The sequence below is a fragment of the Mustela lutreola genome, chromosome 3 (assembly GCF_030435805.1).
Source record: "Mustela lutreola isolate mMusLut2 chromosome 3, mMusLut2.pri, whole genome shotgun sequence".
NCBI classification, from domain to species: domain Eukaryota; kingdom Metazoa; phylum Chordata; class Mammalia; order Carnivora; family Mustelidae; genus Mustela; species Mustela lutreola.
In genome coordinates, this window is record NC_081292.1 from 122,745,778 (window position 1) to 122,772,867 (window position 27,090).

General features: G+C 33.7%; 1 protein-coding gene and 1 non-coding gene across 2 annotated transcripts in view; one reads left to right on the forward strand and one right to left on the reverse strand.

Annotated features, from left to right (window-relative positions):
* LRP1B (LDL receptor related protein 1B) overlaps positions 1–27,090 on the reverse strand; it is a 2,000,743-nt gene that overhangs the window by 1,954,599 nt on the left and 19,054 nt on the right. The window lies entirely within an intron of this gene.
* On the forward strand, positions 14,731–14,833 carry LOC131828461 (small nucleolar RNA U13). Its single transcript, XR_009352467.1, has one exon. It is a non-coding gene; the product is annotated as a small nucleolar RNA U13 (small nucleolar RNA).

Below are 27,090 nucleotides of genomic sequence, written 5' to 3' on the forward strand. Positions count from 1 at the left end.
CAAGAATATATTTTAGAAAAAGAGAGACTCTAGGGGTGCCTGGGTGGCTCAGTAGGTTAAGCATCCGACCGTGATTTCAGCTCAGGTCATGATCTCAGATTCTTGAGATCAAGCCCCACCTCAGGGTCCATGGTCAGGAGGAGTCAGTCCAAGATTCTCTCTCTCTTCCTCTCCCTCGGCCCCTCCCCTGATCATGCTTTTCCTTTCTCAAATAAATAAATAAATATTTTAAGAAAGAGAGAGAATGTAAATGCAATGTTTAGGATTATTTACATGAATTACAACAAAAGGGCAAGCTATTTCAGTACAGATCTCCAAAGAGGAATTATAAGAACAAAACTCTGGGAGTATTTTTTCCCTCTAAGTCTCTGCCACTTATTAGCATGTAAACATATTCCAGCAATCATTTTCATTTCATTACTAAAATATCACACCTTTTCAGCAAATTAAGAATAATACCATGTAATTCTTTTCTGCCTAACAAAGACAAGGAACCACAGAGAAAGATAAAGTGTCTACCAAGCTAGATCTTTTGAAAATACCACTGTACTGAATATAGCTGCTTTTCTTAAGCCTAAGAACAGATAATTCTGTTTCAGGCAAGAGATAAGCTCAATTAGCACACAGATAGCAAGCTGTACTTTATAGGAACACTATCTCTTCCTGCCTGAAATGACCTTTTACAAACTAGTTTCAAAATTAAGTACTCAGATATTAATTTATTTTTCTCTCATTCTGTTTGAAGAATATGTATGAGTATAAAATATGTTCATATACACAAAAATCAAATTGTGCAGAACATGCAAATTAGTAAGTAATTTTTCATATATCAAAAGTAATTCACTAAAAGATTTTTTATAGCTTTCCTTACAGTTCTGACACTCTCAGTGCCTTAACATTTTAATTTAAGGCTATATATGTTTTTTTTTAATTTTAAGATTTTAATTTAAGGTTATATATATTTTTAATTTAATTTTTAATTTTTAATTTAAGGATGTGTGTGTGTGTGTGTCTCCATTGAAAAATAACTATTCCATAGAACAAAATTCATCCATGCCCATTTTCAAAATTCTCCATCAAGGATATCAGTTAATACTGCCTGATATTTAAAAGTTAAGGATAGGATACCTACATTAGCTATGATTCACAAGAAACATAATTGGGCTAAACATCTATTTCTGTCTCAGCAATCAGTTCTAAATAAATATTCCCAACTGCATTTAGTGTATATAAAATATTAGCTGATTTCAGTACATTGTCTAACTTGTGATGAGTGTTGCATTGTAAATGGTATATGAAGAATTAGAATAACTAAAATAGGAAATATAAGCCATAGATGTGAGTGAAAACTCTACTTGTTGAGGTGTAGTAAAGTATAATTCAATAACATCCTCTGATGCTTAGATTTAGGTAGTACTTTAGCCTTAGTTCTTTTAATATTCTTTCAAATCAGGACTCCCTCCCTCTAACCCCATAAAAACATTAGTCACAGATGATCAAACAGTCTGTCAATATTTTATTACTATTTTTAAAACATCAATTTTTAATGAAATAGTCCAATTAGCATATCTCTTTAATGATTATTTGACTTATACAGATAAATGTATTGATATAGTCAAGAAATGTTGAGTGCCTTCTATGTTGCAGACACTTTTTTAGGTACTAGGAATACATTAGTGAACATAACAGAAAAAACCCTCAAAGCATGGAGCTTACATTATTTTAAAAGAGAAGACTGTGCCAAGAAGATAAAAGCATTAGTCATGCAACAATATTACATTAATTTTTAGTTCATTCTGTAATTATTTATTGAGGATCTACAATATCCTCTGATAGACACTGTGAAGCACATAGGAAATCATAGAATATGGCTTTCCTAATGGTATTTGTATATTCATGTGTAAGACAGATATAACTATAAAACAGTGTATAGATTCAAAATGTCTTACAACTGAAAAGAAACAAAAATTATAAAAATGTAAAAGGACTGATAAGAGCTTTGCGAAAATATTTGCAGCTTTAATGTATTTTGAAAGGTTGGTATGTGAAGAAAGGGGATTCTATGCTTTGATGCTTCAGGAACAGAATGAGTACAAACAGGTCAGGTCTGATATTTTAAATACTTTGGAGAGAAGGAGGGAACTATAGGACAGGAGCAAGGACATGGACAAATAGAGCCTGAGAAAGGAAAAAGAATAATGAGTTGATGGGAGATTATAATGTAACTCAAGTGCAATAGAAGTTTAATTGTCACTCTATAGGCAGCAGGGAACCAATAATCACCTTGGAGGAGTGTGACATATGAATCCAATTAAAAAAAAATTAAGTTTAACTGGCATAATAAAAGAAGCAAAGTTTAAGCCTGTTCAAGAGAATATATTTGTGAGAATACCATGTTTGAGAATATATTTTAAGGCAGTTATCAAATTAGTTATCAGTATTATACACTAAGGTTCATATTTATCTAATAAAGTGGTCCTCCCTTATCCACAGAAGACATGTTCCAAGACCCCCAGTGGACACCTGAAATTGTAGATGATACTGAACCCTATATATACAATGCTTTTTCCTATGCCTACATACCTCTGAAAAAGTCTACTTTATAAATCAGGCACAGTAAAAGATTAACAACAATAACTGATAATAAAAGATAACAATTACACTATAATAGAAGTTATGTGAATGTGGTCTCTCTCAAAATATCTTCCTGTATTATACTGATGATGGGAGATGATAAAATGCCTGTGAGATGAGATGAAGTGAGTGAATGATGTAGGCGCCATGACATAGCATAAGCTACTACTGACCTTCCAATCACAAGTCAGGAGGAGGACTGTCTGCTGCAGGACCATGGTTGACCACAGATAACTGAAACTCTTGAAAGCTTAACCATGGATAAAAGGGGATTACCACTCTTCTATTTTCAGAAAAGAGGATTTGGTTTCATCGTTTGGTTTTTGGTGTGGTGTTTGTCTTCTGCTTTTTTGGTTTTGTCCTTTTTTTTTTTTTTTTTTCTCATATCTTTCATAGTCAGACATGCTTTTAGTCATGTATCACATGACATTCATCATATATCCAAAATGTTTATCTGTGAGTTTCTATCACAAAAAAAGCAAGGTGCTAGATGTATTTTCCCATCTATATGGATAAGGAGAAAATGTGTAAAGATGAAAAACTATTCTTTTTGTATTATATTAAAAATAGGGGCATCTGGGTGCCTCAGTTGGTTAAGCATCTGACTCTTGATTTTGGCTCAGGTCATGATCTCACAGTGGTGAGAACGAGCCCTGTATCATGCTCCATGCTGAGCTGGGAGCCTACTTAAGATTCTCTCTCCCCCTCTACCCCATCCCCCACTTGTGCACACTCACTTGCTCTCTCTAAAAATAAATAAATAAATAAAATAAAGTAAAGCATAATTTCATTTATCACTGATTCAAAAAAATTGATCTCTGTCAGAAACAAGGCAAAGTTGAAAATCGTATTTATAAATGCTTTAAACCATTTTTTTATTTACAAATAACAACTATACACATAGTTCTAAGCCTTGGTTTCCTAACTTGTAAATGGTAATGATAACAGCTCAGTTTCAAGTTATGAGGATCAGATACCCTTTACCTGTGTTATCTCTAATCCCCAAAACAGCCTTGTAATTGAGCTGTGATCACCACCATTTTAAAAGTTGACAAAATAGGCTCAGATTTGTGTCTAAGAACAAAGTCTTTTCCAACTCAAACCCTATACTCTCTCTTCTCTATCCTGCCAATCATACTAGCACTGTGGGCACAGAGATGAAAATAATTATATATAGGAAAGATAAGGAGAATCTGATATTTTAAAAAATACTCAAGATTTTATGTTATAAAAAAGGTATTCACCACTGGAAACCAAAATACTCCAGATAATCTCCCACCAATTATTTCCACACTTTGAACCAAGTGTGTGAATTATTTATATGAATCATATGGAACTATAAAACCAGAATATGCAAGTTGACTTAATGAAAAATGAACTAGAACACAAAGTACTATCCACTTGGTATTCTTGTTCCTAACTTATTCTTAGCCTCTAGGGGAATTTCATCATATAAAAATTTCACCTTTCAAGACTTTAAGTGGATGTATGGTTTCTAGGCAATTACTACAGTTCATTTATGTAAAAAATGCATTAATATTAGAAGCTAGAGAAATATCTAGATATGTTATATGTTACTAATATAAAATACCTTATTTAATTTAAAAACAATTTTAGTTTTACTCCAACAAATTCCCTTAAAGAAAAGATATAATTACAGTAACTTCTTAGATGAGGCTAAAAATTCTATATGGATTTCCTTGAAAATTCTCATTGGTTATGTTTTATTTTTGATTAACCATTAAGTGAAATCTGCCTTCACTACCTAGATTATCTTCTCTAATCACCTGCTCTGTAAGCAAAGAATTAAGTAAGAAGACTGTTCATTTTTAAAATGAAGTATAAATGTCATTTCATATTTATTTAACACTTCTATTTTCAGAGGAAAGCTCATTTTTTAGACATTGGCAAAAGTATTTATATGTTAAATGGAAGTGTTTAAGAAACACTGTGAAGTTGGAAAACACACTGTCACCATTTCGCAATGTGATAGGTGCTATTAGTGATCAATCTGGATCCTGTTCTCTATACATCTCATAATAAAGAGTAAGGTTGCTTTTATTTGATTTGAATTTTGGAAAGTAAGTAAAAACTGAAAATTATGCTTTTTAAAAGTATAGATAAGTCCTCTGAAAATAAGGTCCTGAAGAAAAAATCACCCAAACTTTTCCTTTAAAACCTCTTAGGTTTATGAGAAGAGCATTTGGACTTGCATCTAAAGATCTGAATTCAGGACTCAGTTCTGCAATTTAGCTATGAGAAAGTGGTTTTCTATCTCTACAGGAAAGATACCAGACATTAACCAACTCACTGTCCCTACCCCATGCCACCAATGCCCACCTTTGATACCTTTTCTTTCAAATCAAAACTCCATCTTTATTTAGGAAGAAAAAGCATTCAGTCCAAAAGGATACATTGCAATTGGTCTAAGCAAGTTATGACTAGTACATACCCCCTTTCCAGAAACTCTCTTCCTAGCCTCTCTCACAGCTAGGAATGAGCATGTGACCTAATTCTAACCGATGAAATGTTAGAAGAATTTTGGAGAGATTCTAGAAAAATGTGCCTTCCATGATAAATGACAGAGCTACTCTGAGAAATTCCCTTCTGCTATCCTTTCTTCTTCCTTCCTCCTTCCCTCCAGCAAGTAAAAAGCAGGGAAATGAAAGTCAATACTGAGGATGGAAAGGAAACGGAATAAAAAGAATATGGGTCATCAATGAGCTCCAGTACCATCTCTAGATTGATCCTTCAGGTGTCTTATTTCATGTGTAATTTAATGTCCTCTGCATATAGCATTCTGAGAAAGATTTTCTGTTTTGTGCAGCTGATCTTTGGCTCCCTTATCTTTTGAGAAAGTGCCTAATTACTTAATAAATTCTTAGTAATTATTTACAAATAAATACTTGCTGGCTGGTAACTAAATCTGAATATTGAGAAAAAGTGCTAACTTCTATAGATTCAGACTTTCATTTTTTTTTTTTTTACATTTTAGTATTCTCATATAAATTATACATAGTATCTATTTGCTTACCCTGATATTTCACCACACATACTTAGGTACTTTTCTCAATATTGTCCTTAAGGTTCATAACCTTGTGAGAAGGTACCTTATAAAAATTACTTTTAGAAAATAATGGAAAATAATAAACAGTGAAGTCCAATGACCTTCAGGTAAGGAAGCATAAACAATCATGAAGTGGATTAAAAAATAAAGTCTAACTCCTTTGAGAATTTGTGTAAATTTATAAAGTCCTGTATCTTTTCTACATAGGATTTTTATAAATTCTATAGCTTTCAAAGGTATAAACATAAAAGGTCAGTGAAAAAACACTATATATGCATAGTTATGGGTATATGAGATGGTAAATATGATTAAGTTTTCCAACAACTATTAACAAACAAGTATTAACAGCAATTTTTTAAAAGATTTATTTATTTGAGAGTGAGAGAACCAGGGAGGGGTGGAAGGAGGGGCAGAATATCAAGCAGACTTCCTGCTGAGTGCAGAACTCTATATAGGGCTCCATCCCAGTACCCTGAGATCATGTCCTGAGCCAAAATCAAGAGTCAGTCACTTAACCGACTGGGCCACCCAGGTGCCCCAATAGCAATTTCTAATCTGAATAAGTGTTCAGTTTTTCATCTGAATTTCCAGACATACATTATTTTCCTACTAAAACTGCCATGATAATTTCTCTACATTTATTTTGGAAACATATATAGGAAAACACAGTTATAAACTATCTATGCTCTAATACTAAAAGCACATAAAAGCTCAGAGGCCATTTACATGGACCATGCGTGCATTACCATCTGCAAAATGTGCTGCACTTTTCTCACCATCTCTAAATACTCTGTCTTACATTTTCATATTCCATCAGTCATAAGTCTGATTTTTTTCCTCATCCAAATCAGAACGTCTCTGAATGCCCTATTCATTTTGCTACCACGTCTACATTCCTTCTGAAGTAACTAAAACTCATTACTGATAATTATAATGCAAATATTATATTTTCTAGTAGACCATGAGTTCCATGAAAACAAGGGCAATTTCACTTTCTCTTTCTTTCCACAGTCCCTAATCAGCTATTTATTAAGTTCCTTGAGAGCAGAATCACTTTATTGACCCCAAAATGAATGAAAAATATCTTATGTAGGCCATTACATAAAATCATCCTTCATCCCACTTTAGTGTAACAAAAAACTAACAAAAAAAAAAAAAAGAATGGGTCATTAGTGCAGATCATTCCCTTTTTAAGAGCAAGAAGCTCTTGAAAAAGCCGAGAGGGGCACCTGGGTGGCTCAGTGGTGGCGTTAGCCTCTGCCTTCAGCTCAGGTCCTGATCTCAGGGTCTCGGGATTGAGCCCCGCATCGGGCTCAGCAGGGAGCCTGCCTCCCCTCTCTCTCTGCCTGCCTTTCTGCCTACTTGTGATCTCTCTCTGTCAAATAAATAAATAAAATCTTTAAAAAAAAAGATTTTATTTATTTATTTGACAGAGAGAGATCACAAGTAGGCAGAGAGGCAGGCAGAGAGAGAGAGAGAGAGAGAAAGGAGGAAGCAGGCTCCCTGCTGAGCAGAGAGCCTGATGCGGGACTTGATCCCAGGACCCTGAGATCATGACCTGAGCCGAAGGCAGCGGCTTAACCCACTGAGCCACCCAGGCGCCCAATAAATAAAATCTTTAAAAAAAAAGCGTAAGAGGAGGCCAAGAAATTAAATCTAACAGGTAAAACAAAATATAGTGTTGAAAATCTTTTCCTCTTTCCACTGTCCATATTTACATGGTCATTGAATGTATGAACCACAGAACTAGAAAAGCCAGAAAGGCAAGAGAGTGGACATGAAAGGACCTACTGGGGTGAACAGAGCACATACCCAGGAAGGTGTGTGTTTTGTGATGCATGCTGGCAGCGCAGGGGTGTTTGGAAAACTAAACCTGTATTTTGGCCAGATGAAAGAACATGTTAGGAGAATTCATCACAAGAAAGGAGAGAGAGGGTCGCCTGGGTGGCTCAGTGGGTTAAGCCTCTTCCTTCGGCTCAGGTCATGATCTCAGGATCCTAGGATCGAGCCCCGCATGGGCCTCTCTGCTAAGCAGGGAACCTGCTTCCCCCTCTCTCTCTGCCTGCCTCTCTGCTACTTGTGATCTCTCTGTCTGTCAAATAAATAAATAAAATCTTAAAAAAAAAATAAGAAAAAAAGGTGGGAGAGTTACAGAGCAGATACCATACAAGTGATTAATTTCTACAATGGGAGCAGGAAGAATTTGAAAGTGACTCTCAAGAAGATATGGTGCAGGTTAGGCAACTATTATTAATTCTTCAAGAGATAGGCAATGATTTAAACTCCTTTTCCATAACTTTTGGCTGTTGCACTGATATTTCCTTGATTATGACTTTGTGTTTGAAATAGGCTTCAGTGTTCCATCCACCTTTGTTTGGGTCCTACAAAGATAAACTGAAGTTTAAGGTGGTCACAGACTATGCAAGATTGACATTATAAGGGACCACATGACCTAATGTTGTTGTAAAATCCTTAAATATTGAATTGTACTTTCAGTTAGCAAAAAGAATCATCAGTCCTAGTAGGCATAGAAAGTAGATTCAAAACATTTCATTCAACATGCTTATTTTAGACTATAGCATTACTAGTAATATTATATTATTTATTAGTTTAAAATAAAGTAACAAAAATACACTATAACTTAAGGTGAGTAAGTTGCCTTCCCATACTAAAATTTTGGGATTCTATAAGTATTTAAAGGAATACTTAAAAAACAGGAGAAAATAATTCAGGAAGGAATTTAATAAAGATTTCATTGGATGCTGTGTTTCTTCTACCTTAAATATACCGATATGCTGCTACACTGCAGTGAATATTTGTAGCATTTATGTGAATTGAACCAATTAGCCAAACTTTAGGTACTATGGTTAGGTAACCAGTGTGTTAATTGCAAACTGTAAAATGTTGATGAAAATGGTAAGAGTCTTCTGTTCAGAGAGAACAACAGAAAAATGGATGCAATATGCATATATAAAAAGTATTTTTTAAAATCAGCAGATGGACCCCTATATTTTAGAACCTACTCACAATGGGATGTGTATATGTTTTTAGGAAGACATGGAGCAATGCACAAGAGTGTAAGTTACCAAATGTATATTCTGCTACAGCATCCTCTTTAGCACCTAGCTGTTAAAAAAAAAAAAAAAAATCCCTTAATAAGAACCTGTGATGTACCATTACTGTAGGGTAAATTGATTCCAAGGGACTCAGTAGTTCAATAGACTCCATAGTTTATAGTTCCTTAATATTCATTAAGTACTTAAAATATCTGGTATACTTTATAAAACCACCACTTAGCTATAGCATGTGTATGTGTGCATCCTTTAATTAAAATTTTTGTTTCATTATATTTAAGAACAAAGCAACAACTAAGGTGACCATACAAATGAGTTAGACGAAACCAATGACTTAAACATTCTATAAGTTCTCATAGGGGTATTACAGGTTTTAGTTAATTACAAGCTCCAGGCATTAAACCATACTTCAATATCTTTTATGTTTATTCAGTTTCCAAATTAACCCTTCCTAAAATCAGAAAACATCTCCTTCAATGTATATTTTTTTCTTTGAATTGGAAAGGAGCTTAGTAAATGCTAACATTTAGTATTTAATATATGTAATGTTACATCTTCAATATTGTATATCTGATCATTTTTACAAGCAGATTAGAAAATAGATGTTTGTTGTTAACTGTTTCGTGTAGCCTCTCTGGATTAGAACCCAACCCAAAGAAACAGGAAGACATTACCATGTCAAGATTACTTGGGATCTAATATGAAATTATTTTGTAGTTCCATTAAGTGCTTGTAAAATAGTCCTATATATCAACAATTGAGAAAACCAAGATGGCATTAACTGGAATTCATGGTAGGTGCCAGATCTTAGTCTACTTAACTATCCATTCTGTACTAGACTTTTTTTTTTAAGATTGTATTTTATTTATCTGAGAGAAAAAGGAAGAGAGTGATAGAGAAAGCAGAAGGAGAGGAAGAAGCAGACTCCCCACTGAGCAAGAAGTCCCAGGAACCCAGGATCATAACCTAAGTCTAAGGCAGATGCTTAACCAACTAAGCCAACCAAGTGCCCCTAGAATTATTTTTTATAAACCCAAATAAGTAACACTTGTATTACACTCACATTCCCTTTTGGAAAAGTTGACAGAACTCTATGGATTTGTTTTACCTAGTTCAAGCCACATTGTCCCCATGAGAAGGCAGGGACATTATTGATAATATTCTATGCAAAAGCTATTATGGGAGAAGCTTAACAATTTGATGGGATAGCAATGGACTAATCAAAGAACACAACCTTGCTCTTTATCACACTAGAACTAGATACCACAGAATGTTTACCCAGAAAATAAACTCACTAAGAATCCTAAGTAAGGCATAGGGAAAGTAGACCATCCTGAGACATAACCTGACAAGCAAAGCAATCATTTCCATTATTCACATGATCCCCAAATAATGTATACTCTACAAAGGTCCTTTTGTACCAATTCTGATCTTCTAATGTGATATTAACTATGCTTGTAACCATTTACCATATGTTATAATCCATCTGTTCCAATAAATGAACCATCAGCCTCATACTGTGATGGGGGGGAAATGTCCCTGACCACACAATTCAGTCCCTGATTCCTTGCTATGAAAGTAAATGTTTGTATTAACTCATTTACTCTTAAAATGCATCAGCTTTATGTTACTATTCCATAGAGCCCTTACGAAGTCACATATGACAGCAGATGTAAACTCTTTTTTAAAAATCTGGCAGAGTGACTATGCAATTATTGATCATTATAATTTTTTATGTGCATGTTTAGACAGACCACTAGACTAACTCAGTCCACTTATATTCTTCTACTAGAATATAACACTTTGAGAGAAAGGATGATATCTTATTTATAGTGTCAAACAGGACCCATTTTATTAGAAAACTTTCAAACATACCTGTTTGAAAAAAATAATGAGTGTAAACTTCAAGTTCTTCACTCTCTTTAAAGTGATGTGGCTCCATGATGTTTCATTCAAATGCTTTTGACCCATTTTAAAAATGAGCAAGGCATTTTTTAGTTGATTACTATTTATAAAGAAATAATCACGTTTTATTCTGCAATGTAGCCCATATACAAAAAGGAAAGCAACAGATTAATTTCACATAATATTTGGATTAAGCAATTAACATTTTAAAGTTAGGTTACTGATTTGAGAAATTATTTGGAAAATCATATTTGATACTTTTCAACTTTAAAGTTGCTGAATGTAGAGCTAAACAAATCTCTACATTTCAAAATTTAAGTAAGCTAGTATGTATTTTGAAGGACATCAAAATGATTTAATATCAGTATACACAGGGCTATCTATTGAAAAAAATATGCCACAAAAAGAAAGTACATTTTTAAACCATATAATTGCCATTAAATTAAGAAGTTAGTTGTTTGAAGTTGGCCGTGTAATTCTTTATGAAGATTCTATATTCCCATTTTGAAGCACTCAAATATGGCATTCAGGATAAAAAAAAACATCATGTGCAAATGTAAATAATGAAACAACCGATTGAGTTTTTGTATTTCTTGTTCTCTTTACAATTTTGTCATGAGTATAAATCTCTTGGTGTCAATTTTTCTTCTTACAAGTCCCTGAAAATGAAGCACCAAAGTCTAATAATTTTCCCCATCTAAATTATTTACTTTTTAATGTTCTAGAAGAACAAGAATAAGTCATCTTGCATGGTCCTCTAACAAGATCAGCAAGTCAAGAGTACATAGATTTAAAAAAAGTACATAGATATTCTCCTACTCATATTCCTCTGCCTCAGCACATTAACTCTAACCTGACAAAGATAAAGGAAGAAGGAAATTTGCTTGGGATCAGAAGTCAAAAATGTGCTTTCGATAGATATTTTCAGTAGTTTCAAGGACATCATCAAGAATGCCACATATATTTAGACCTCACTGAATCTTAAATCTCTGATGTTCTGTAATAGAACAATCGGATTCATAAACATTAAGGAAAATGTTTACAATAGCTCAAAGTGCATAGATGAATTTTAAAGAATATATCTAAATTACCAAAACTATTCCACAGTGTTAATAATTAGTTAGAAGTAGATATTACAGGAAACTGGCCCATTTGAGAATTCTTAAAATGGTTGTTTAATTTCTTTTCAGCTTAGAGAACATATTTTATTCTTTTCATAAAAACACTCAAATGTGTATTCATTTTAAGTTTTTAAGACCCCTTTGTAACATTAAATACAGAACAAACAAAATCTGAACTTTGTAGTCTAAAGTCTAAATTGTCTTTAACAGGGGCAAAGTTAGTAAAATAGATAAAATTGCTCTTTTTGCTATTATCTCTCATAGAAGTAGAGCTATAATAAATAGACAAATAACATATTGAGAGAAATTATAGAGTCAATCTTAAAGTTAAGTCAATCTTAATTTACTTGGGGCCTCATATTATTCTTGGCAATCTAAATGGACTAAGTCATGGCTAAATGAGAAAACAAAAAAGAAATGCACTCTAAACAGCACCACTGATAATTTTCAAAAGAGATATAATTCCAAAAGTTGGAATTCACTTTTGTTAATTCAAGTGGATGTTCCTTAATTAGAACTCACTTCTCTCCTCTAAACATAGTGTTGACTCTTGCCATGATGGGTGATTCTTTAATAAATGAACAGGAAACTAGCTCCTTGGCAATAACTTAGTGGATTTCTGCTTGGAAACATTATTCATATAGAATAAAAATGAGAAAAACACAAGTTGATATCCAGTACATAAGTATAGTCAACTGTAATCTTCTGTCACATGCCATGATACATAATGTTGGAAAACTCATTATTCAACAGTAATGCATATGCAAAACCAGATTCAACACAGTTACTTGATCTTATTGAGATATTCTAATCCATATCTTCCTTTGATGCCCATTACTCCAATGGGCTTTACCTTAAAAGGTAATGGGCAACAGTAGTTTAGAATAGTGACCACAGGGCAGTACATTCTATAAAGCAAACAACCCATTTTATTCTAAAGCCTGTATTTAACATTAGAGGCAAATCATTTATAATAGTAACATGATTTGGAGGATAAAATATTTTCTGCTTAAATCTCAAAACAGAAATTTAATAGTTAATTGGTAGTTTAAAGACAGGCAATCTATCATTTCTATACTTCCTTAGCAAGCTTATTTATTTCACGTGCATGAAACATTATCCGTGCTATTTTAAGTATTAATAATCACAAATCAAACTGATATTCACTGGGATTTTCTGACACTGGATTTCTTTTCTTTTCTTTTTAAGATTATTTATTTATTTATTTGACAGACAGAGATCACAAGTAGGCAGAAAGGCAGGCAGAGAGAGGAGGAAGCAGTCTCCCTGCCGTGCAGAGAGCCCAATGCACGGCCGATCCCAGGACCCTGGGATCACGGTCCGAGTGGAAGGCAGAGGCCCCAACCCACCGAGCCACCCAGGCGCTCCTCGGACACTGGATTTCTATCAATAAACTGCATTTGCCTGACCAAATTGTTCTCTTAGCCTTAGATCTCAAATGGCACCACTGTGCTTTTAAGCACCTTTCTTCGATTTTCAAAATAATTAGTTCTCCCAAGTGGTTTATTTCAGATGAAAGAATAATACACTATCGCCACAGAATTTGTTCTGTTTCTAAATGATTTAAAATTCTAAATTTGCCATAGCATTTAAGTTCCAATAGTAAAAGTGCGTCAATGATTGCAAAGTTTCTATGGCAACAACCTCATTATAACACCACTCCCGGGATAGTAACCTGGATTCTAAGTGTTAGAGAGACGTCAGTTATCATGGAGTCTGGTGAACTAGAGAACTAATGCAGTCTATATAAAAAAAAAAAGTTGCTGATTTTAATTTTACAAACAATGCATATGTGTACAATGTTATCATAATGATTACAACTGAAATTTTCTACATTTGTAAACATTATGTCTCCTTGATGAGACCACCGTAATTTTTTAGACTAAATTTAAGGACAATTTTTGTTACTTATCTAAAATTGGATCTACCTATGAAAACCTCAAAGGCTTGTTGTTTAGAAATCATGACTTTGCCTTAAGATATCAGGCAGCCTAGGCACCACACTGAAGTGCTTACAGAACACAGATGCTTTATGAAGATACCACTGTTTCAGTCAAAAATATATTGGCATTGGCATTGCTCTGACGATTTGATCCTGTGGAGAAAGACAACACCGACATCCAGAGTCCATTCCTAAAGTGAATACCAGCTTTTTAGAAACTAACATCTGCTGAGCCCCAGTGCTCCAGCTGCCACAAAAAAACCAGATTTTTCCAAAGTAAATCTGCCCCATTCATTACTTCCAGGCAGTAGGCATTCAGTGATTGAAATCTATTAATGCTTATTTGTGATTCATTTAAATCTATGATTTAGAAAGTTTAATTGACAGAAATAATGAATAACTACAATACATTTGGAGACTGCATTGCATTTTAAAACAAGTGAAGATAATTGTAAGTGAAAAATGAAAGAAAACTGCATACTTCAGTAAATGAGCCATTAACCTCTCACCTTTTAAACCAGAAAAAAAAATCTTGATGATAACAACCAAGCTTCTTTAATGATTCTACAACATGATTATAAAATTAAACTGATAGTTTGAGATTGATTTTGGTTCTTCATAAGCTATTTCCAATTTAGCCTTCCTCTTATAAGGACTCATTGTCCCACCACCCACATATTTCTTCTTGGCTTTGAGGGCAGTGGGACTCAAGGATGAAAGAAGAGAGAAAGAGAGGAAAGTAATTTCCAGGTGGCCTCTGGGTGGCTCAGTGGTTAAGTAGCAGACATTGGCTTTGGTCATGATCTCAGAGTTCTGGGATGGAGCCCAGAGCATGGAGCCCCACAATGTGCTTCCTGCTCAGAAGAGAGTCTGCTTCTCACTCTCTCTTTGCACCGCACCCCCCACTCTCTCTCTCTCAAATAAATATATAAAATCTTTAAAAAATTTTAAGAAGTAATTTCCAGGATCCTTTGTAATTCATAAGCATGATGATTGGGTGTTCACACCATTGTGTGACATGTGCCTCCCTCAAAACTGGTTAACGCCTCATCCCATTAGCCATCTAATATGAACCTGGACAAAGAAATTTCCACAGGCAAATTTATTTTTAAATTATTCTTATCTAATTGAACTATTAACCCCAAATTGTTGTGTTGTTTTTGTTTTGTTTTGGTTTGGCTTGGTTTTGGCAGGGGCACACTTGGCTTGTAAACTTGGGACAGGAAGTGGGAATAGGTGAGTTAATGGGCTGCAGAGTTTGTATTTAAAGAAATAAAGGACAATGTAGTCTGATTCATTCTCAAGCAGTGGTGATTGCTCTAGTGATGTGGACCACAGGCAAGCTAGACCTCCTTCGTAGGGTAGGTTGGCAGTTGGACTCTCTCAAATTGCACTTCATATTCATTCACTAAGAAACAGAAGTCATTCCTTTAGGAGAAGTCTATGTAACATCCAAGTTACATGAATGATTGGCATGATTTAGATTGAAATTGGCTACCTTCGTATTTCATAAAATTGAAACACAAGACATGTTAGTGTGTCTCTCTGCATATATTCTGCACATTTTGATATAAAGCATATGTTAGATGTAGTCTGCATATCTTATACATATTCAAATATAAAATCTCTTTTTTTAATATATATCAGTGTGTGTGTATGTTTGTGTGTGTGTATACATATATACGTATATATGTATACACACTGATAAAATGGAATTGTGGATGATTCTTCAGTCCTAAAAACTCCAAATGAAGTTAGCTACCCATTAAGGTAGACATAAATAGCAAGCTTAATGTACTATTGGTAATATTAAGAAAACTATTTTTTAAAGATTTCACTTACACCTTTGGATACAACCTACTACTTAAAATGTGTTTCAAAATTTGAAAATCAAAACTAAAATAACAAGTCAAATCCATCACTTCGTTCACAAATCTGACCTCTACAAGGCTTCTGATTATGTAAAAAAAAAAAAAAAAATCAAATTTACACTGTAGAAATCAAGATTTGAAAGCATTGAGTTTAAAGAAAATGTCGTAGGCTTTTAAGGCAATTCCAAAATAAGAATTCCCAAAATGTTTTGAGTACATAACCCATTATTAGAATAATTTTTAGCCTCCCATGGGGTTCTAGCTGGTATAGAAAGAAACACTTATATGTTTCTTTTACTTTTGAGATGTTTGTTAAAACTCTGATAATGCTATATTGTCATAATATTTTATTTTATTAAATATTAATATGCTTTTGGTAGGAAGCTATATAATGGTGCTGTAATTTAAAAGACAAAGGCCTTAGAGATAGATTTGAGTCCTAGATTTTATGGAACTTTGACACTTACTGTTTGTTGGACTTTGTGTGAGTCTAAATTTCCTCTTGTATGAAGTAACAGCTAATATTTTTACATGATTGATGTTTAGAATGATTTAAAGTATGTGGAAATGCGTTTGAGAGTCTATAGCAGTATCTCAAGACAATAGCCATGTGTATGCTGCAGACATGGGATTTTGAACCATTTTGCTCCCCAATCTCTTCCAATTTCCCCCAGTTGTCTAAGAATGGCATCAAAAAGAAAACATGAATGGTACTCCAGGATACTTCATTCTCATTAAACTCGAGTTTACTCCAGACAACATCACTTAACAAGATCTGGTAGCCATGCTATGAAGCCAAAAATCAGGATGAGGTTCATCCTATCACCTTCTAGGTAGAAAGAATGCTACTGCTGATATAAAATATTTTGAAAGACTCCAAAATTAATCATATTGATTGCATACTTATAGTTACTTAAAGAAAATGCTGTTTTTTAAATTACCTACTGATAATAAAGTTTAAAAAGCAAATCTTTTTTAATGAAACTCATGCCACAAAATTGGGACCATGAAAGGCATGGAAAATAGAGTAAGATATTTTACATAAATAGAAAAAAGACCTCTTAAATTTATTTAAGTATCAAGTATTATTAAGTATTAATTTTTATTAATATACTTAATTTATATATTATATAAATATATATATACTTAATTTAAGTATTAAGTATTATTAAGTATTAATTAAGTATAAGGGAAAAACTGATAATCATACCAAAATAAAAAATATTAGCAAACACTAAAATATGTACATTTTAAAAGCTAAAACTCTTACATTGAAATTTAATTAATGTGGAAATAAAAAAGAACTAAGAATAATTTGGTAGTTAATCACTATTGTAATCACTCCTTGAATTTCAGGGTTTATGTCTCCCTCAGTGTAAGTCTGTAAATATCATTTTTGCTTTGTCAGTCATGGGGAAAGGATACATATGATTCTATGGTATGAAGTAGATTCTGTACTTTGGGGAGTTAAAAGTCTTTCCTCCAAAATCTCAGAGTCTTAAAGATCTGTAGAGAGTCATGAGTTAATAAATGTATTTGGTATTTTAAACACCATATATTTTAATATTTGAATGACTTTACTAACAAATTATTCAAGTTGTAATTTTTAAGTCTTAATTTTCATGCAGATGAAAATAATTATGTAAATTATGCACATTAATTAAATTATGTAAATTAATTGGGGAAATTATTTTCATAAAATTGTTTTGTTGCTATGTATAGCTTTAGTCCCTGGAAACCCAGAAAATCATGCTGTTAAATTAATGTAGACACAAATGTATAAACTGTTCCCTAAATACAGACAGTACTATTTGTCTTTCTTTCCTATTAGTGCTAAACCTAGTATCATTATAGTCTTTCTTATAGTGATAGTTTCATTAATAAAGAAACCCAGCTCTGTGGTCTTTGTGTTCTTTATGTTCTTTGAATATGTAAAATAGTGCACCTTGAGTTTAATGTGATTATTTGGTTTTGGCAGCCACTTAGGAAGCTAACTAAAGTCATTGGCAGTATACAAATTTTATAGTTAAAAAAAAATAATAATGGAAGAAGCCTTAGCCAAACAACTAATGAAGTTACAAGCATATTTTTTTCTTTCACAAATGCCATTTAACATTCTAATCCTACAAGAGATTGCCCAGTGATTTTTTTATAAATACAGATACATTGACTAGCACAATATTTTAAGCTGGAATATGTCACAAACACTAATGAACACAATATGCCAAATAAATGACATCTCCAACCTCATGCTAGTGGCTGATTCTTATATACCTGCTGTATATAAGGAAAGCCAAATTAAATATTGTGCCAATCCAGGATTCATTAGCAGGATCTGTCAGCTGTGTAAAAGCTTCCTCCCAAGTATCTGATCAGTACTCTGGTGCATACTTGTTGAGCTTCATTTACAAGATTGTCAGAAAACTAAATGTATTTTCACAGCACCTTCCAAATCTTTAATCAAGCAATGTCTAATGAAGCCAAAAGGCTATTTCTCAATTCTTCTCCACTTCCTCTTTCTCCCAGTAGGATATTTACAAAGATAGCAAAGAAGATGACACACACCTTAGTGGTAAGAGGAGGGATAGCTATAATCCACATATTACCAAATGAAAAGTTCAAGTGCCATTCTTCACTTCAAGGGGGACTTGAAAAAGGGATTTGTTTTATTATAGGGTCTACTAATGCCAACTCTAAATCCCCATCCTTTCACAGGAGAGTTTATAAAACCCCTCTTCCATTTGTGAAAAGGAAACTCTCACAATACTGAGGCACAAAATGACATTTATTGACATTAAAAGCCTCATCAGTTATTTCTCAGCAGTCTTTATTCCTCTTCCAGAGGGATTTATTGTAATGTTGGCATGAAGGAAACTGGCACTCTTTGATTTAGTAAAATCTGGCCTGAAATCAGTACTCCAAAAAGTACTTTAAAGTTAGGCATTTTCTTAATATTGGATTGAGTCCTGGGTGGCTATATTGGTCAGAGATAAGTTTGATTTAACACAAGGTCATAAAGGTTTTTAAAAATGTTCTGCTTTACACTTAAATCATTAGCACTGCATTTGCACTGGAGCCCATGTTAGACAGCAATGTATTCAAAGTCTGTCTCTTCTCAGCTCACCCAGGCTTCTTGGTTTTCATCTCAGGAAACAGTGGCTACATACCTTCTCAATCATTTTTATCAGCCTTATATTCAACCAGTCTTTTTTTTTTTTTTTTTTTTAATCCATTTATTTGACAGAGAAAGCAGGAGAGCACAAGCAGGGGGAGAGGCAGACTGAGAAGGAAAATCAGGCTCTCTGGCCAGGCAAGGAGTCAGACCACGCAGAGCTTGATCCCGGGATCATGACCCAAGCCCAGCCAAAGGCAGATGCTTAACACTGCGCCCCATATCCAACCAGTCTTTAAACAAGCAAGCAATGAACAATTCATGGCTTCATTACTTAAACATTTGGAGAGCTCCATAGAGTTAGTGCCTATACCTAGGAGATGTTCTCAAATTGAGCTTTTTCAGGACCAGTTGGGAAAATAACTAGTTTTATTTACTCATCTGTCTTAAACTTCCTACCACTTCCAGATGTTACAAGTGAATGATAGAAACAGAAATGTATTCCCTGCTCTCAGGAGCCCACAGTCTAAGAGAAAAAATATTAACAGTGGTTAACAATCACAACAGTTCCCTCAAGTGTTCTGAGGGAAATCATAAGCCCATTTGCAAAGATGGGAAAGGGCACCCAGCACACCTGACTGAAGATGAGCCCAGTTTGGTAAGCAAGCTCCAGGCCCTCTCTATCCCCCATGCCGAGGAAGGAAGATCATAGGTTAGTCTAAAGGCAAACCTTTATTCTAAAAAAAGGCTACCCACTGAAGAAGTTTAGAAAGAGGACCTGTTTGGGTTGTTTAAAAGCTCATTCTAGTAGCAGAATGGTAAATGGACTGAACTTCCTACAACTTTTCAGTGAATAAAATTATATAAATACCTACTTCCAACATTGACAATACTGAAGATGTCATCTCTTCTTTGGTACATTCCATTAAATAGGGCCAGTATGGGTGGGATGATATTTTTCATTGCTTTTACATAGGGCTATATAGTTTTCAAAATGTAGAATTTTGAAAAAATTCAGTAAAGAAATAAAATATTTTCTGTGGAATGTGCTACATAGAGTGAGTGATTTGGTAGCCACTTAAGTATAAGAGACAAATCTGAAGTTGTTAAACATTTGATTTGAAAGGTGATCAATCAAAATGTTATAATTGTTATAAGCTTGTAAATTTCCAGAAATAGGGACGCCTGGGTGGCTCAGTTGGTTAAGCAGCTGCCTTGGCTCAGGTCATGATCCCAGCGTCCTGGGATGGAGTCCCACATCCAGCTCCTTGCTCAGCGGGGAGCCTGCTTCTCCCTCTGCCTCTGCCTGCCATTCTGTCTGCCTGTGCTCACTCTCTCCCCCTCTCTCTCTCTGACAAATAAATAAAATCTTTAAAAAAAATTTTTTCAAGAAATAATTCATTAATACAGAGGATGTGATTTTTTAATAAACCAAAATAACTTTATATTTCAAAAACTTTTCAGGGCCTAGAATTAAGATTAAATCTGCTGCCTAGCAATGGTTCATATTTTATATTATGTTCATATTTCAATTATTAATATGACTATTTTTCTTTCATAAAACATTTTAAATAATAGTGTCTTATTTCATGTGTTCCTTAGGGTTGTATACTGTTCTAAGGTTACTAAAGGCTAACTTAGATAAAATATTACTTAACCTGATTTTTTAAAAGTACTTGAATTTATACAGCACGGAAGCTGAACTTCTACAGTATCTCATTTCACTTCACTTAAGGCACTTGTCATCACAAAAAATGAGCCGCTGTGTTGCTTGTACACATACTGAAATCCTGTTGGCTACACTTTAGCCTATTTTTTTTTCTTTCTAATATAGAAATGATGGTTTTTCATTACAGTGTCATTCACACTTTTTTTCATAAGTCTAAATTTATCTACAATGTACACAATAAGTATTTTTAAAATAGTAAACAATTAGTAAGCTGTGTTTTCCTGCCATCCATACAAATAAGTTAAGGAAATGAGAATTAAACAAAAGAAATAGAGATTCCAAAATAGGCATCTGAAAAACAAAATCACTAAAATGAACTCACTTTCATTAATAATGTTGTGGAATAATTAAATTTTAATTATGTAAAGTTCTATAGAATTTGAAAAGCACTCTGATTTTCTTATTCAGTTTTAAAGAGTTATTTATTTATTTATTTATTTGAGAGAGAAAGAGAAAGAAAGAAAAAGGGAGAGCATGAGCAGGAGGAGCAGAGGGAGAGGGAGACAGAATCTCAAGCAGTCTCCTTGCTGCCTGCCAAACCCGACAGACGGCTCAATCCCAGAACCTGGAGATCAGACCTGAGCGGAAACCCAGAGAGTGACACACCTGACTACACACCCCAGTGGTCCTTCTTGTTCAGTTTTAAAACAACTCCATATAATAAGCTGTCTTTAATTACATTTTACAGATCCAAAAATTCAGTTTTGGAGAAAATAGGTGATTTGGTCATGGCTGCTAGGAAGTAGCAGAAGCTGAAGCCTGGATACAAAGCAAAATCTCTGAATTCTGGGCTACTCTATATTCCACTGTAACTTTTATGCCATTGATACACAAAATATACCAGAATTTAATACCTTCCATTTTTTGTCACTTCAAATATGCCATTGCCCTGTGTGAGCAGCCTTTCACCTCCCAGTATGTCATTTTCAAATCTTGGATCATCTTTCATCACATGCTAAGACAAATTCTAAGGTTTAATAATTAGTTTTTAATTGTATTTAATTTTTAAAACTAAATTAAATTAAATTTTTAAAAATTTAATTTAATTTAATAATTAGTTTTAATAAAGAAGCCCTTGAAAAATCTAGTAGCTGTCAAATTTCAGAGGTAAAAATTACATTATGTCTGATATGTACTAAGTGGTTTTACTGCATCCTCTTTAAAAATTGGTTGCATATATACATATTAACTCATTTACCTGAAATAGTGAATTAATGGAACACATACATGTCATTATAAAAAATATATTATAAAGTCAATATAAAGCTTTATATTTAAACTGTTATATTGCCTTAATTACAATAGACAGATATCCTAAATGTAAACAAATGTTCTTTTCTGATTAAGTTGATTCACATAGTTGATTAATTCTGTGCAAAGATGAACAGGAAATAAAAAGGGAGAAAGTAAGAAATTTTGATATATTTTAAAGAATTTATATTTACTTTTTACTTTTATTTTGCAATGTTTTCTGGGCTAAAATAAAATAATACCACTCAATAAGGTTTGTAAAAAGACGCATAAGTAATAATTAAAGATATACATTTAAATAAAAACAAATTAGATTATGTTCCTAAACATTTTGCTCTATTTTGCTATTATAATTTTTAGACAAAAGTATTATACCCCAAGAATTTAATGCCACAAATATATATTAATTGTCCCAAGGAGTTTTCTAATATATTGTTTTTTTTTTTTAATCCAATACCATTCCCTTAAAAAAAAATTAAGGGACATAAGATGACTCAAATATAAAAATTAATTTACTGGGAACTCTCAACAAATATAAAATAGATGTGTTCTCTGAAGTGAATATATCTGATGATTTTAGAGCCTCTATAATTGTCCTAAATTTTTTTCTAAAATAAGCTATTATTCATCTTTAATTCCATGTGAAAGAACAATACTATATTTAAGGTTAGTTGGACAATAAAAAGCAATATGGCCAGTCTCTTCATATTCTCTGCTAGGAGGGTAATTTGCAAGTAATTTATCAATAGCTATTTAATAATTTAAAGGAAAAAAAAATCAGTAAAACATGGGTTGGAAATGAAACTAACTACTATGCTCCTCTTGGGAGAAAGAAGTCCATCAATGAATGAAAGTAGAATTCACATTTTTAGAGTCCCTCCCATTTTAACGATTACTTCATGGCACCATTGTTCTCATTTCCTATAATTTATTTGAAACCCAAGCTATATGAGAATCTAAAGGGCTAAAGTATTAAAGTACTAAAATCAGACAAGGCTGAATGAGAAAACTTGGACATCGAATATTTCTTGATTGACTACCAAGTTGTTGGGATATATGTTTTCCTTTTTCAGACACCCACTTTAATTTATCATTAGTACATTTTTGCAGTGGTTAGCAAGATGAAAGAAATCTTTTTTTTTTTAAGATTTTATTTATTTATTTGACAGATAGAGATCACAAGTAGGCACACAGGCAGGCAGAGAGAGAGGAGGAAGCAGGCTCCCTGCTGAGCAGAGAGCCCGATTCGGGGCTCAATCCCAGAACCCTGAGATCATGACCTAAGCCCAAGGCAGAGGCTAAACCCACTGAGCCACCCAAGTGCCCCAAGAAATATTTTTTAAAGGGACAAAAACACCCCATGGATGCCCACATAGCTCCATAAACCTGAGATCTAGTGACTATATTTTCAATTACACATCTTGGTTAAAACTGGCTTGTAGAATTTATTTGACAAAGTCACTGGAGTTAGAAAATTTGCATATTTCCCTCAACTGACTCCAGGTAAAAATTACTAAGAACTTTCCTAGTAAGTCTCAAGCACTGGTTTCCTTTTCAATGGATTTTTGAGAGACAAATATCTCAATTTTTATGTGACAGGATTCCTCTGTTACAAAACGAAACAGGATTAAAATAACTCAAAAAAAGAAAAAAAAGAAAAAGAAAAAGCATGATGACCTTATAAGCAGAATGAACCTCAGTGGACTAGGAAAGAGTACATTTAGAGTGGACTTTGGGAGGAAGCAACTATTTCCCAAAGATTGTTATTGCTTAATGAGATCCGTGACCACACATCCATTATGTGGGATAAACATGGCTCCCTGCTGACTCCCCAAAGCTTGCTGACAGTTGGTGGTTATGATGTTAACTCACTTTAACACCCTAGAAATTTTTTAATGTCTTCTTCTCCTACTTCTGTAATATTAGGGCAAGGCATGAATATTTAGTATCTATAAATTGATCAGATATAAGAAATCTTCAAATATTGGCTTATTCTAGTAAATTATGTTCCTTTAGTAAAGGAAACCCAAGATTAATATTGTACATATTTTGCCTCCAACTATTTGTTTTTATTTCTTTGTAGGAAAGCAAAATTTTAGTAGTTTTGGTTTTAAAAACACAAAAATAATGAAAAAACATACTTTTAAGTTTTCAGATTATTTTATGTAAAGAGTAGCTCTTCCAACTGAGAAGTAAAACATGCCTATTGGGCATTCCTCATAGTCCCCTTACCCAAAGAGAAAATAATAGCATCAGCAAAGTACAGTGTTAACATTCAAAAGTGGTATTTGGTTCAGTTGTTTTCAAAAGCTGTATAGAACAATATGTGTCATATTAAAAGACACAAATATAACCCTTGATTTTTTTCTTCATTCTGATTTTCTGACAAGATCTTTATCACACACACTTTGATATGAAAGCAAACTACCTTTTATGTAAATTTATCACTTAGATGCATTAAACATTTACTTGGTATTATACAATCACATCATTCTTCCTGGAAAAAAAAATAGTATTTTTTTTTTTTTTTAAGATTTTATTTATTTGAGAGAGAAGGAGTGCAAGTAGTGGGGGGGGGGAGGTGTAGAGGGAGAAGAAGAAACAGAAGCAGACTCCCCACTGAGCAGAAAGCCCAACATGGGGCTTGATCCTACTTATTAAAAAAATAGTATTTTTAATAAGTACAGTAATACCTGTGGAGAATAAAAAAATAAGAAAAAATAGATATTCCTGATCCATTCATCTGTTGATGGACATCTAGGTTCTTTCCATAGTTTGGCTATTGTGGACATTGCTGCTATAAACATTCGGGTGCACGTGCCCCTTTGGATCACTACGTTTGTATCTTTAGGGTAGATGCCCAATAGTGCAATTGCTGGGTCATAGGGCAGTTCTATTTTCAACATTTTGAGGAACCTCCATGCTATTTTCCAGAGTGGCTGCACCAGCTTGCATTCCCACCAACAGTGTAGGAGGGTTCCCCTTTCTCCGCATCCTCGCCAGCATCTATCATTTCCTGACTTGTTTATTTTAGCCATTCTGACTGGTGTGAGGTGATATCTCATTGTGGCTTTTTTTTTATTAATTTTTTATTTTTTATAAACATATATTTTTATCCCCAGGGGTACAGGTCTGTGAATCACCAGGTTTACACACTTCACAGCACTCACCAAAGCACATACCCTCCCTACTCATTGTGGTTTTGATTTGTATTTCCCTGATGCCAAGGATATGGAGCACTTTTTCATGTGTCTGTTGGCCATCTGGAGAAAATGTGGTATATATACACAATGGAATACTATGCAGCCATCAAAAGAAATGAAATCTTGCCATTTGCGACAACATGGATGGAACTAGAGCGTATCATGCTTAGCGAAATAAGTCAAGCAGAGAAAGACAACTATCATATGATCTCCCTGATATGAGGAAGTGGTGATGCAACATGGGGGCTTAAGTGGGTAGGAGAAGAATCAATGAAACAAGATGGGATTGGGAGGGAGACAAACCATAAGTGACTCTTAATCTCACAAAACAAACTGAGGGTTGCTGGGGGGAGGGGGTTTGGGAGAAAGGGGTGGGATTATGGACATTGGGGAGGGTATGTGCTTTGGTGAGTGCTGTCAAGTGTGTAAACCTGGTGATTCACAGACCTGTACCCCTGGGGATAAAATATATGTTTATAAAAAATAAAAATTAAAAAATTAAAAAAATAAAAAAGAAACAAAGCAAATAACTTTATTGAAATTAAAAAAAAAATAGATGTTCCTCCTGTCCCACCTGTTTATTCTGTAAAGTAAATACAAAAGCCTTATATGGGTAAAAATGGATAATAAAAACTTGGAAACTTTTGTTTTTAACTCATAAAAGCAAAAAAAAAAAAAAAAGTCATTTTATTATTTCCACCAAGATCAGAAAAGTATTCTAGATTACCAAAAAATTATTCTTTCTACTTTCAGAAAACATAGCAATGTATCTCCACAGGACATTCAATACAGGAACACAAAGTCACTGATGCACTATCAGTAAGTCCGCAAGTTGTGGGAGTAACTCTGTTTTAATGTAGTGAAAATGTCATTTTAAACTATTTGAAGAAAAAAATAAATTATATTTCTAGAAACTAACATCAGAAGAAAGTATGAAAATTTATATTGAAATTTATTCCTTGACAAGTTTCTTTTCTCCTGTTATAAAGTAGTTCATTAATTAAAGAGATTTTATTTATTTTTATTTTTTTAAGATTTCTTTATTTATTTGAGAGAATAAGTAGGGAGAGGAGGCAGAGGGAGAGGGAGAATGAAACCAAAGCAGACTCGTGCTGAGCATAGAGCCCAACTAGGAGCTCAGTCTCATGACCCTGAGACCATGACCAGAGCCAAAACCAAGAGTCTGATGCTTAACCAACTACACTACCCAGGTGCCCCTATTTAGATTTTAGATGATTTCTTTTTGAGGTGACTTTAAAAAGCCCACCTTAGATCCACTGAATTATAAAGAACATTTTCTGTACATCTTACTGTTCAAGAGTTATTGAATTAGCCACAACAAACTACAGAACTACTTATTTTAGGTCAATTCTCTTGCACCTCACTGACTTTGTACCTGCAGTTCCCTAAGTTTAGAAGGTTCCCAACTAGGACATCAATAGCCTAATTTACATCTTTATGCTAATTAGAAAAAGGAACCCCTCTAGTCCACTGTAATCCCCGATGAGGGCACAAAGCTAGGTAAGCAGAGTGAGATGTGGATGTCATTCCTCCCTACCGTTCCTCTGCCTAGTCCTTTTGCAGACTCTGCAATTGTCCTGGTCTTCTTACTATAATTTCTCTTCTTTCTATAATTTCTCTGGCTTTTGAGAGTTATTAACTATAGGCAGTAAATGTAAATATAGAGTAATAAAATCTAATAATAACTAGAAGAGTGATTGTGAGTTGGTGGTTTATATATCTCTATTCTATATTTACATCTCTTTGAGGTTTTTTGCAAATAAGCATACAGAATTTCAAAGAGATTATGTATTCTGCCCAATGTGACACAGCTAATAAGTGATAAAGCTTGGACTGGAATCCAAACTGAATGACTTCAAAACTTAATCTCTTAATTTCAACCCTAATGTTTTTTGGTGTGTTTCATTTGTTTTAGTTTTTGTGGGTTTTTTTTTTTTTTAAATTACTGGGAATAACTCAAGTGTAGGTTCCTGGATCTTGTATGTCTTTTCCTCTCCTTATACTGGAGTGTAGAAAGTACAAAATGATCTTGGGACAAAGAATTTGGAGAGTTTTTAGAGAAAGAGAGCCTTTTGCCTGTGGATGTCTTAACTTTGTTTATTAGAATATTTATAACCTACTAGAAGGATTTAAGAATGG